Consider the following 12,097-nt stretch of genomic DNA (forward strand, 5'->3'; position numbering starts at 1 on the left):
CCCCCCGACGACCCCCGGACGACTTTGCCACGACACCTCTCCCGATCGACGCCCTCCTACACGCTCTCTCGCTTTCGCTTCGCCTTCGGGGTTAGTCAGAGGTGGCCCCTACGACTCGCGAACGGCCAGGACTCCTCGGTCCGTGTTTCAAGACGGGTCGGGTGGGTTGCCGATGCACGTCGCTGACCCGGGGTGGCGGGCGGCTCGAGTAAAAAAGCGTCGCCGAGCGACCTCTCCGGAAACGGAAACGGGCGCGGGCGGGGTTGCCCCCGACAAGAACCCGAAACGTCGGCGAGGTGCGTGACGGCGAGGCCGCGCCAGTCCTATCCCGCCTCTCATCGCGCACGCGCCCGAGACGGTGGGGCGCCTAAGGAGCGACACACAGAGTGCGTCGCCCGCACGCGACTTCCGGCGGGATCAAAACGGACCGGCTCGCCACGTGTAACGGATCGTGTCAGATTTCCTCCGTTCCCGGCAGAAAGGGGCAGTTACGTTCGCGGGCCCGACGGCCGGTGGCCCCCGACTTCACAAGGTGGGAAGACGGGGGTTTTCAGGGTGATGAAACGCCTGCCGCCTACGGAAAAAAACCCGCGTGTTCGACCTGCACGCCGGGAACGGGTCGCGACGACGGACCGGAGGGGAAGTGCGTCCGGTGCCGGCCGCGCGGAGGTCGCGCCGAAGCGCCCGCGCCATGATTACGCCGAGCGATGATGAAGGGGACGGGTGCAGCGGAGTCGCGCGCGGAGGGAGCAGGAGGAAAGAAGAAGCGGCGGCGACGGATGCGGCGGGTTAGGGCCCGGCGGCAGCAGCGATCGAGAGGACGAGTCCCCTCCGTCGCAGCCAACCGACGCAGCCACCTACCGACGCCGCGGTCGTCACCACGTTTCCCTTCCCGCTATCCACGCGGCCCGTCTCCTTCGTCGGCGACGCGGGCACAAAAGCTGGAACCGCGGGGAACGAGTCCCCCGCGGACACGACGAACGACGACCTGTGCCGCGACGGCCTCTCTTTCAAGAACACACATCGAGTTTGGGCTCGAGCCTAGGCAGCACCGGACTGAGTCCCCCCGCGATCGCGGTGAGCGGTCCCACCCGTTTACCCCTGGGCGGTTTCACGTTCTCTTGAACTCTCTCTCCAAAGTTCTTTTCAACTTTCCCTCACGGTACTTGTCGACTATCGGACTCGTCCCGGTATTTAGCCTTGGATGGAGCTTACCACCCGATTTGGGCTGCGTTCCCAAGCAACCCGACTCTCGGATCGAAGGCCGTCGCTCGCCGTCCGCACCGAATGGGCCTGGCACCCGCCGCGGGCGGCCCCGATCGAGGGAACTCCGAACTATGCGAGACGAAAACGAACGGCTGCCTTCGACCCATGCGCCACACGTCCCGAAGCCTTTAACTTGCGACGGGATTCGGCGTTGGGCTTCTCCCGGTTCACTCGCCGTTACTAAGGGAATCCCGGTTGGTTTCTTTTCCTCCGCTTAGCGATATGCTTAAGTTCAGCGGGTCGTCTCGTCCGAGCCGAGGGCGGCGGTTTTTAGTAGAGTGTGGTGTTTGGAGGAGAGGAATCTCGATCGGTACCCTCCGTGTGACGACGGCTGGCCGATATAGCGCCCGTCCGACCGAAAATGAAGAAGCCAACAATTAAAAAAAAGCGTGGGTCCTCCCCATCCGACGTTGCGTTGCCTACGACGCGGCCACCTTTTTACGGTGCGACGGCCGTGCTCGTCGCGCTGCTCGAGGCGTCGCTGAGAGACACCTTCATGAGGCAGAGAGCGAGACGAGCAGGCGGCGCTTACGTCGGCAGTCGGTTAGGTCGGTACTTTTTTTTTGGTCTCCCTTCGGCTGCTTTCGGACAGACTCCTCCTGCTCCTCCTCCACAGTGTTTCTTCACGCGGTCGAAAAGGGAAAAGACTCCGCGGTCTGCCAGCGGGAGACGAAGGAGGAGGCCGGAGAGGGTTTTAAAAAAAAAAAAGACATTGAAAGGAGTCAATTCTTTTTTTATTTTTCTTCCCCCTCGTCACTCGCTCCTGCGACGTCCCGGTTACCACCGTGCCGAGGACCGGGCGGGCACGGGGACGGCAAGATGTCGTTTCGTTAACGGAGAAAGACATGTAACGTTCCGCCTCTCGACCGGACGTGGCCCCGAGACAAGGGATCTCGGGGCCGCAATGTGCGTTCGAGGTGTCGATGTTCACTGAGTCCTGCAATTCGCATCAGTTATCGCGGCTGGCCGCGCTCTTCATCGACGGACGAGCCGAGTGATCCCCCGTCCAGGGTTCAGCACTTGGTTTTTTTATATTAGTTTTTGTTTATATAGATTTAGTAGTGTGCGAGGAGGTCTGTGCGAGGAGGCGTGACGGCATTGCAATGTCGCGAGTAGTTTGTTTTTTTAGCTAGCGGCGGTGGCACAGCGGCTGCAAAAAAACAAAAAAAACGATAAAGCGGCGACAAGGCAAAGAAGAAGCGGCCATCACTTGCGGTGGGCGAAAAAACAAACAGGTGGTAAGACGCGGAAGCAAGCAAGAAGAGCTGGGGCTTTAAAAACCTCCGCGTCACCACAAATCTATCTCTCGCTCCGCCTTTTATAGGTTTGTTTGCGCGCATTCGAGGCGTTGACGCCGACAGACAGAGGAGGTAGGCCGGAAAACAACAAACCAGTCTCGAACGGGAAAACGGTAATGATCCTTCCGCAGGTTCACCTACGGAAACCTTGTTACGACTTTTACTTCCTCTAAACGATCGGGTTCGGTCGTCTTCTCCAGGCATCGAACGCCGAGGCGTAGATGCACGAGTGTCGTGACGGACACGTCGCGCACTGCCCGGCGGCGTCGTCGGCCAGATCCGAGGACCTCACCGGACCGTTCGATCGGTAGTAGCGACGGGCGGTGTGTACAAAGGGCAGGGACGTGATCGACGCGGGCTGTTGACCCGCGCCTACCGGGAATTCCTCGTTCACGGGGTTGGTTACAGGCCCCGATCCCTATCACGGGAGGTGGTTCAGAGGTTTCCCAACCCTCTCGGGCCGGGGCGAAGTCCCCGCTGATACCTCCAGTGTAGCGCGCGTGCGGCCCCGGACATCTAAGGGCATCACAGACCTGTTATCGCTCCGCCTCGTGTGGCTTTCTGCCACCCGTCCCTCTAAGAAGTGCGTGAGAAAACCGACCCGGACCCGAGCGCCACGGAGGACGCCGAGCCCGCCGTAAAAATCACTGACATCGGCGCACTAGTTAGCAGGCCGGAGTCTCGTTCGTTATCGGAATCAACCAGACGGATCGCTCCACCAACTAAGAACGGCCATGCACCACCACCCACCGAATCGAGAAAGAGCTATCGATCTGTCAATCCTACCGGTGTCCGGACCGGGTGAGTTTTCCCGTGTTGAGTCAAATTAAGCCGCAGGCTCCACTCCTGGTGGTGCCCTTCCGTCAATTCCTTTAAGTTTCAGCTTTGCAACCATACTCCCCCCGGAACCGAACTCTGGTTTCCCGCAGGCTACCCGCCGGGTCATGGAAGCGAACGCCGGCGGATCGCCGGTCGGCATCGTTTACGGTCGGAACTACGACGGTATCTGATCGTCTTCGAACCTCCGACTTTCGCTCTTGATCGAGGAAAACGTGCTTGCCACACGCCATCGCTGCAGTTCGTCTTGCGACGATCCAAGAATTTCACCTCTAACGTCGCAATACGAGTGGCCCCGACCGCTCCCTTCGATCATTGCCTCGCCGTAGACGGAGACCGACAGACGTAGACGAGGCCCTCTTCCATCATTCCATGCTTATCGTATGCAAGCTTGAACAGCCCGCTCTGAGCACTCTAATTTTTTCAAAGTGAACGTACCGGCCGCCGCGGACACTCGGTTAAGAGCACCCTTGGAGGAGAAACCGCCGACCGCAACACGCGCGCAGACAAGACACGAAGCAGGGACTCGGAGCGGACCGGGGGGTTCAAAAAAAAAGAGGAACGCGCGGAAAGGGAGAGGGAGAGAAGCGCGGGGGTCAGAGTGCGGGGATGCGAATGAACGCACCCAAACACACACACGTAGCACCCCCCCGTTAGACTACTCCCGGAACCGAACCGACGACCACTTGTTTTTTTTTTCCCGGATCCCGATCACGACCTCCTCGTCCACCTCGCCGGCAGGACCGCGTGGCGGGTATGCTAGCGGTTGACACCGGCGGAAAGGGCCGGGAATGCGAACGGACGACCAAAGTCAACGACGGACGATGGCGCCGCCGCCCCGGGGCCGCTTGCGCGACCACGAACCCGAGTTCGGACTACGAGCTTTTTAACCGCAACAACTTTAATATACGCTACCGGAGCTGGAATTACCGCGGCTGCTGGCACCAGACTTGCCCTCCGGTTGGTCCTCGTTAACGGATTTGAAGTGTACTCATTCCGATCGCGGGGCCTCGACAGAGTCCCGCGTCGTTATTTTTCGTCACTACCTCCCCGTGCCGGGAGTGGGTAATTTGCGCGCCTGCTGCCTTCCTTGGATGTGGTAGCCGTTTCGCATGCTCCCTCTCCGGAATCGAACCCCGATTCCCCGTTACCCGTAGTAACCACGGTAGGCACTTAACCGACCGTCGACAGTTGATAGGGCGGACCCTCGAGAGACCCGTCGCCGGGCGTGAAAGCTCGTGCGATCGACCAGTGAGTTATCCAGAGTCACCAAAGCGGAGCGCGCCGCCCTATGAGCCCCGCCACCGAACGGACCCGCGAGCGGGAACGCCGACGACGGGAGGACGGAATGACGCGCATCGGTCTCAGTCTAATATGTAGCGCCGCGACCCGGAACGGCCGACGCGGGTGCCAGCGCGCGAGGCGTGGCGACGACGGCGCGCCGACCGATCGCGGCCTGTGTCACATGTATTAGCTCTAGAATTGCCACAGTTATCCATCGCCTCCGAGGAGGAATACGGTCCCGAGGATTAGGTCCGGTTCCTGAGCCATTCGCGGTTTCGCCCGTTCTAATGCGTGGCGTGAACTTACACTTGCATGGCTTAAGCTTTGAGACAAGCATATGACTACTGGCAGGATCAACCAGGTATCGTTGGAATTTGGGACTTTGTTTCGACAGAACGACAGACCGACCGACCGACCGACCGACATAAGACAGACAACTACAACGACGGGCACGTGTTTATTTATTTTTCGAGGGGGTTCGCCGTCAGAAGAAGCGCGCTGCCCGCGCTGATGGCCTCTTTTTTGTTTCTCCCCTGACTTGGACCGAGACCGAGACTCAAAGAACGAAAGCGACCAACGTCGACAACAACAACGACAACGGCACCCTTGACAGCGATACATACGACAAACGACAAGCAGCACGACGGCAGTGCACACGGACATCGAGGGTCAAGGTGCAGACTGAACTCGCCGAGGTCGTCGTCATCGTGGTCGCCATCGATTCCGTCTCGTCGTCGTCGTCGTCAACGTCCACGTCACAGCCGGCCGAGAAGAGAGAACAGACGACAGCGTCGACAACAACAACATCGACAACGGCACCCTTGACAGCGATACATACGACAAACGACAAACAGCACGACGGCAGTGCACACGGACATCGGAGGTCAAGGTGCAGACTGGAATCGTCGAGGTCGTCGTCATCGTGGTCGCCATCGATGCCGTCTCGTCGTCGTCGTCGTCGTCTTCGTCGTCGTCGTCGTCATCAACGTACCAACCGACCGAGACGAGAGAGCAAGCAACAACGTCGACAACAACAACGACAACGGCACCCTTGACAGCGATACATACGACAAACGACAAACAGCACGACGGCAGTGCACACGGACATCGGAGGTCAAGGTGCAGACTGAACTCGTCGAGGTCGTCGTCATCGTGGTCGCCATCGATGCCGTCTCGTCGTCGTCGTCGTCTCCGTCGTCGTCGTCGTCGTCGCCAACGTCAACGTCAACATCACAGCCGTCATCGGGGAGGAGCTGGACCAGGGCAGCGGCGGCGTAAATTTTCCCGTCACCTTCGTCGTCGCCTTCGTCGACCGACCGACCGACCGGCGTCGTGTTCGTGCTCGGAAAACCGAGGAGAGACAACGTGCACATGGCGCGTTCTCGCAAGCGGCTCCTCGGTCCGATTTTTTTGGGCGGCTTTTTCGAGCTTTTTTTTTTTTTTCTCACCCTTTCGTCCGTGCGACGGCGAACGTTAGGGGAAAAAAAAAAAAAAAAAAAAAACGACAACAACGCGGCGGACCGGGCGAACAACATCGTCGACACACACGACATTGACGACCGGTCCCCCTTTTCACAATCGCATCGAGATAAAAACGAACGAGTCCGATTCGAGCACCGAGTCGCGAGCGGGAGGACTGTCGGTGCAAGTATCGATCACTGACGTGAGCGCTTCGCCGGACAGAGGATGGCTCATCCGGCAGCCGTGCAAATCGACGGTATGGGAAGAACGAACAAGAAGAGCAACGACTTGATCGGCGGCTTGGGAACTGCGGACGGTGAAAACGGGTTAATCGACTGCGACCACGACTGCTCGATCGATCTTCTTTGGCGCTAACAAAGGTGGAGGTGGCGCAAGAAGGGACTAGCGCTATCACCGTCCACGTATCAGAAGATGCGGCGGCAGACGTCGACGCTTATGCGTTGTCGGACGAGAAGTCGCTGCAGCACGTGTACCGCGAGCGGGACGTCCAAGGTTTTGCCAGACGGAAAGAAATCGGGTGTCAGCGAACGTTCACACGGCTGTGAGATCGGACGCTGACAGGAGTAGGAGGCGGCAGGCAGGCGGCGGTTACGGCGGCGGCGCCTGCTGCTGCTCATCCTCCTGTTTGCTGCGGCGACTTCCAGGACGGGAGAGCATCGAACAACGTACGTATGGTTACAAGGGGATCAGGATCTACATAGTGCATCCCCCGCGGCTATTTTTGTTTGTTTGTTCGCTCGTTCGTTAATTCGTTCGTTCGTTCGTTCGTTCGTTACAATGTACGTTTTTCCGTTCGACGGCGGCAGAGAGCGGCGGCGTTTCTCCCTAATCCGGAGGATTTATCGGTCGCACAGCGATGGGTCGTTCGGCCGATCATCGAAAGATTCGCAGGTAGTGGTTGAATGGCAGAACGGCAGCAACAACAGCGGCGGCTGAGAGCGGCGAACGCTGAGGCGGAAGCAGAAGCTGCAGCAAACGTATCGGCTAAACATGGTGGACATAGATATGGCTGACGACGCGGGTACCACGACGACTATGGAACCAGGAAAAGGAGCCGTTAGTTGTTCCAACATATCGTTCGACACGTCGAGCAGCCCTAGGTCCACGGAGAAGCACACACACGTACCACGTATTATAACCTAACGACGATGAGCGGGCGCACGGTTGGCAGGAACGAAGGCGGCGGATCAAAACAAGTTGGAGCGCGGCGACAGCGATAACGGTGACAGCCCTAGGCGGCGGAGATGCCACTTTCTGACGCCTTTGCGACAAGCCCGTAGAGACGTTCCGGACCACCACGAGGCAAAGAGTCGCTGCTCCGACGAACCGACACACCAAAGTGTGCTTCCTACCGAACATGTTTTATAAAACTTTCAAACTGGAAAACCCCAGAAATGGTGTTGGTATTTGTCCAGACCCACCTCCGACACCTGAAAATGGTGGTCAAAAAAAACGTCGATTATACGAAGCGACATTTCTGGTCGGCGATTTTCCAGTTTTACGCCTACTGCCACATGGGGATGTCGGTAGGCGTCGCAAAGTGCCTTCTCGTAGGCTAGGCACACCAGGACTTTGTCATTTTTTTCCCCCTCGACATTCCTGGTCCGGTCTATTCCGATTTTACACCTACCGCCATGTGGGGGTGGCAGTAGGCGTCGAAAAGTGCCTTCTCGACCGCTAGCGACACCACTACTTGAGGCCTACTGGAGGGCCCGCACACCTGAAAGGGGGCCGCGGAGTCGACCCCGGGGGCCTCCGCTTCTCGCCGCCGCTCACTTGGACGCCTTCCGCAACCTGTGGTCCCGCTCGGGGCCGCCGGGAGCCTCGCCGACCTGACCGGTGTCGGTAGGCGTCTGGAAGCGCCCGGCCGACCTGGACGAGGTCCCCCTGGCCCCCGGGGGACACCCCTTAGTTGGATGGGGGTGCTGTCCCGGGCACACATGCAACCCGCGGCCGCCTACCGACAGCCCCCTTCGCTCGATCGCTACTCCTTTCCAACATATGTCGGAGAAGCCGGGCGGTTGTGAAACCCCAGAAATGGTGTTGGTATTCGTCCAGACCCACCTCCGACACCTGAAAATGGTGGTCAAAAAAAACGTCGATTATACGAAGCGACATTTCTGGTCGGCGATTTTCCAGTTTTGCGCCTACCGCCATGTGGGGGTGGCAGTAGGCGTCGAAAAGTGCCTTCTCGACCGCTAGCGACACCACTACTTTATCGAGCTCTGGAGGCCCGCACACCGACCCGGGGGCCGCGGAGTCGACCCCGGGGGCCTCCTGGCGTCGCCGCCGCTCACTTGGACGCCTTCCGCAACCTGTGGTCCCGCTCGGGGCCGCCGGGAGCCTCGCCGACCTGACCGGTGTCGGTAGGCGTCTGGAAGCGCCCGGCCGACCTGGACGAGGTCCCCCTGGCCCCCGGGGGACACCCCTTAGTTGGATGGGGGTGCTGTCCCGGGCACACATGCAACCCGCGGCCGCCTACCGACAGCCCCCTTCGCTCGATCGCTACTCCTTTCCAACATATGTCGGAGAAGCCGGGCGGTTGTGAAACCCCAGAAATGGTGTTGGTATTCGTCCAGACCCACCTCCGACACCTGAAAATGGTGGTCAAAAAAAACGTCGATTATACGAAGCGACATTTCTGGTCGGCGATTTTCCAGTTTTGCGCCTACCGCCATGTGGGGGTGGCAGTAGGCGTCGAAAAGTGCCTTCTCGACCGCTAGCGACACCACTACTTTATCGAGCTCTGGAGGCCCGCACACCGACCCGGGGGCCGCGGAGTCGACCCCGGGGGCCTCCTGGCGTCGCCGCCGCTCACTTGGACGCCTTCCGCAACCTGTGGTCCCGCTCGGGGCCGCCGGGAGCCTCGCCGACCTGACCGGTGTCGGTAGGCGTCTGGAAGCGCCCGGCCGACCTGGACGAGGTCCCCCTGGCCCCCGGGGGACACCCCTTAGTTGGATGGGGGTGCTGTCCCGGGCACACATGCAACCCGCGGCCGCCTACCGACAGCCCCCTTCGCTCGATCGCTACTCCTTTCCAACATATGTCGGAGAAGCCGGGCGGTTGTGAAACCCCAGAAATGGTGTTGGTATTCGTCCAGACCCACCTCCGACACCTGAAAATGGTGGTCAAAAAAAACGTCGATTATACGAAGCGACATTTCTGGTCGGCGATTTTCCAGTTTTGCGCCTACCGCCATGTGGGGGTGGCAGTAGGCGTCGAAAAGTGCCTTCTCGACCGCTAGCGACACCACTACTTTATCGAGCTCTGGAGGCCCGCACACCGACCCGGGGGCCGCGGAGTCGACCCCGGGGGCCTCCTGGCGTCGCCGCCGCTCACTTGGACGCCTTCCGCAACCTGTGGTCCCGCTCGGGGCCGCCGGGAGCCTCGCCGACCTGACCGGTGTCGGTAGGCGTCTGGAAGCGCCCGGCCGACCTGGACGAGGTCCCCCTGGCCCCCGGGGGACACCCCTTAGTTGGATGGGGGTGCTGTCCCGGGCACACATGCAACCCGCGGCCGCCTACCGACAGCCCCCTTCGCTCGATCGCTACTCCTTTCCAACATATGTCGGAGAAGCCGGGCGGTTGTGAAACCCCAGAAATGGTGTTGGTATTCGTCCAGACCCACCTCCGACACCTGAAAATGGTGGTCAAAAAAAACGTCGATTATACGAAGCGACATTTCTGGTCGGCGATTTTCCAGTTTTGCGCCTACCGCCATGTGGGGGTGGCAGTAGGCGTCGAAAAGTGCCTTCTCGACCGCTAGCGACACCACTACTTTATCGAGCTCTGGAGGCCCGCACACCGACCCGGGGGCCGCGGAGTCCACCCCGGGGGCCTCCTGGCGTCGCCGCCGCTCACTTGGACGCCTTCCGCAACCTGTGGTCCCGCTCGGGGCCGCCGGGAGCCTCGCCGACCTGACCGGTGTCGGTAGGCGTCTGGAAGCGCCCGGCCGACCTGGACGAGGTCCCCCTGGCCCCCGGGGGACACCCCTTAGTTGGATGGGGGTGCTGTCCCGGGCACACATGCAACCCGCGGCCGCCTACCGACAGCCCCCTTCGCTCGATCGCTACTCCTTTCCAACATATGTCGGAGAAGCCGGGCGGTTGTGAAACCCCAGAAATGGTGTTGGTATTCGTCCAGACCCACCTCCGACACCTGAAAATGGTGGTCAAAAAAAACGTCGATTATACGAAGCGACATTTCTGGTCGGCGATTTTCCAGTTTTGCGCCTACCGCCATGTGGGGGTGGCAGTAGGCGTCGAAAAGTGCCTTCTCGACCGCTAGCGACACCACTACTTTATCGAGCTCTGGAGGCCCGCACACCGACCCGGGGGCCGCGGAGTCGACCCCGGGGGCCTCCTGGCGTCGCCGCCGCTCACTTGGACGCCTTCCGCAACCTGTGGTCCCGCTCGGGGCCGCCGGGAGCCTCGCCGACCTGACCGGTGTCGGTAGGCGTCTGGAAGCGCCCGGCCGACCTGGACGAGGTCCCCCTGGCCCCCGGGGGACACCCCTTAGTTGGATGGGGGTGCTGTCCCGGGCACACATGCAACCCGCGGCCGCCTACCGACAGCCCCCTTCGCTCGATCGCTACTCCTTTCCAACATATGTCGGAGAAGCCGGGCGGTTGTGAAACCCCAGAAATGGTGTTGGTATTCGTCCAGACCCACCTCCGACACCTGAAAATGGTGGTCAAAAAAAACGTCGATTATACGAAGCGACATTTCTGGTCGGCGATTTTCCAGTTTTGCGCCTACCGCCATGTGGGGGTGGCAGTAGGCGTCGAAAAGTGCCTTCTCGACCGCTAGCGACACCACTACTTTATCGAGCTCTGGAGGCCCGCACACCGACCCGGGGGCCGCGGAGTCGACCCCGGGGGCCTCCTGGCGTCGCCGCCGCTCACTTGGACGCCTTCCGCAACCTGTGGTCCCGCTCGGGGCCGCCGGGAGCCTCGCCGACCTGACCGGTGTCGGTAGGCGTCTGGAAGCGCCCGGCCGACCTGGACGAGGTCCCCCTGGCCCCCGGGGGACACCCCTTAGTTGGATGGGGGTGCTGTCCCGGGCACACATGCAACCCGCGGCCGCCTACCGACAGCCCCCTTCGCTCGATCGCTACTCCTTTCCAACATATGTCGGAGAAGCCGGGCGGTTGTGAAACCCCAGAAATGGTGTTGGTATTCGTCCAGACCCACCTCCGACACCTGAAAATGGTGGTCAAAAAAAACGTCGATTATACGAAGCGACATTTCTGGTCGGCGATTTTCCAGTTTTGCGCCTACCGCCATGTGGGGGTGGCAGTAGGCGTCGAAAAGTGCCTTCTCGACCGCTAGCGACACCACTACTTTATCGAGCTCTGGAGGCCCGCACACCGACCCGGGGGCCGCGGAGTCGACCCCGGGGGCCTCCTGGCGTCGCCGCCGCTCACTTGGACGCCTTCCGCAACCTGTGGTCCCGCTCGGGGCCGCCGGGAGCCTCGCCGACCTGACCGGTGTCGGTAGGCGTCTGGAAGCGCCCGGCCGACCTGGACGAGGTCCCCCTGGCCCCCGGGGGACACCCCTTAGTTGGATGGGGGTGCTGTCCCGGGCACACATGCAACCCGCGGCCGCCTACCGACAGCCCCCTTCGCTCGATCGCTACTCCTTTCCAACATATGTCGGAGAAGCCGGGCGGTTGTGAAACCCCAGAAATGGTGTTGGTATTCGTCCAGACCCACCTCCGACACCTGAAAATGGTGGTCAAAAAAAACGTCGATTATACGAAGCGACATTTCTGGTCGGCGATTTTCCAGTTTTGCGCCTACCGCCATGTGGGGGTGGCAGTAGGCGTCGAAAAGTGCCTTCTCGACCGCTAGCGACACCACTACTTTATCGAGCTCTGGAGGCCCGCACACCGACCCGGGGGCCGCGGAGTCGACCCCGGGGGCCTCCTGGCG

General features: G+C 60.7%; 2 non-coding genes and 1 pseudogene across 2 annotated transcripts in view; all 3 read right to left on the reverse strand.

The window, feature by feature from the left end:
• Nucleotides 1-1,529, reverse strand: part of LOC145273125 (large subunit ribosomal RNA) — a 5,728-nt gene extending 4,199 nt beyond the window's left edge. The window contains exon 1 of the ribosomal RNA XR_013866158.1: nucleotides 1-1,529. This exon is cut by the window's left edge and continues 4,199 nt beyond it. This is a non-coding gene — a ribosomal RNA (large subunit ribosomal RNA).
• Nucleotides 1,530-2,122: 593 nt separating this feature from the next.
• On the reverse strand, nucleotides 2,123-2,280 carry LOC145273595 (5.8S ribosomal RNA). Its single transcript, XR_013866418.1, has one exon. It is a non-coding gene; the product is annotated as a 5.8S ribosomal RNA (ribosomal RNA).
• A 398-nt stretch (nucleotides 2,281-2,678) lies between these two features.
• LOC145273465 (small subunit ribosomal RNA) lies at nucleotides 2,679-5,049 on the reverse strand (annotated as a pseudogene).
• Between the last annotated feature and the right edge of the window lie 7,048 nt (nucleotides 5,050-12,097).

The sequence above is a fragment of the Euprymna scolopes genome, unplaced genomic scaffold (assembly GCF_053919585.1).
Source record: "Euprymna scolopes isolate OS-2025 unplaced genomic scaffold, ASM5391958v1 sca1, whole genome shotgun sequence".
Lineage (NCBI taxonomy): Eukaryota > Metazoa > Mollusca > Cephalopoda > Sepiida > Sepiolidae > Euprymna > Euprymna scolopes.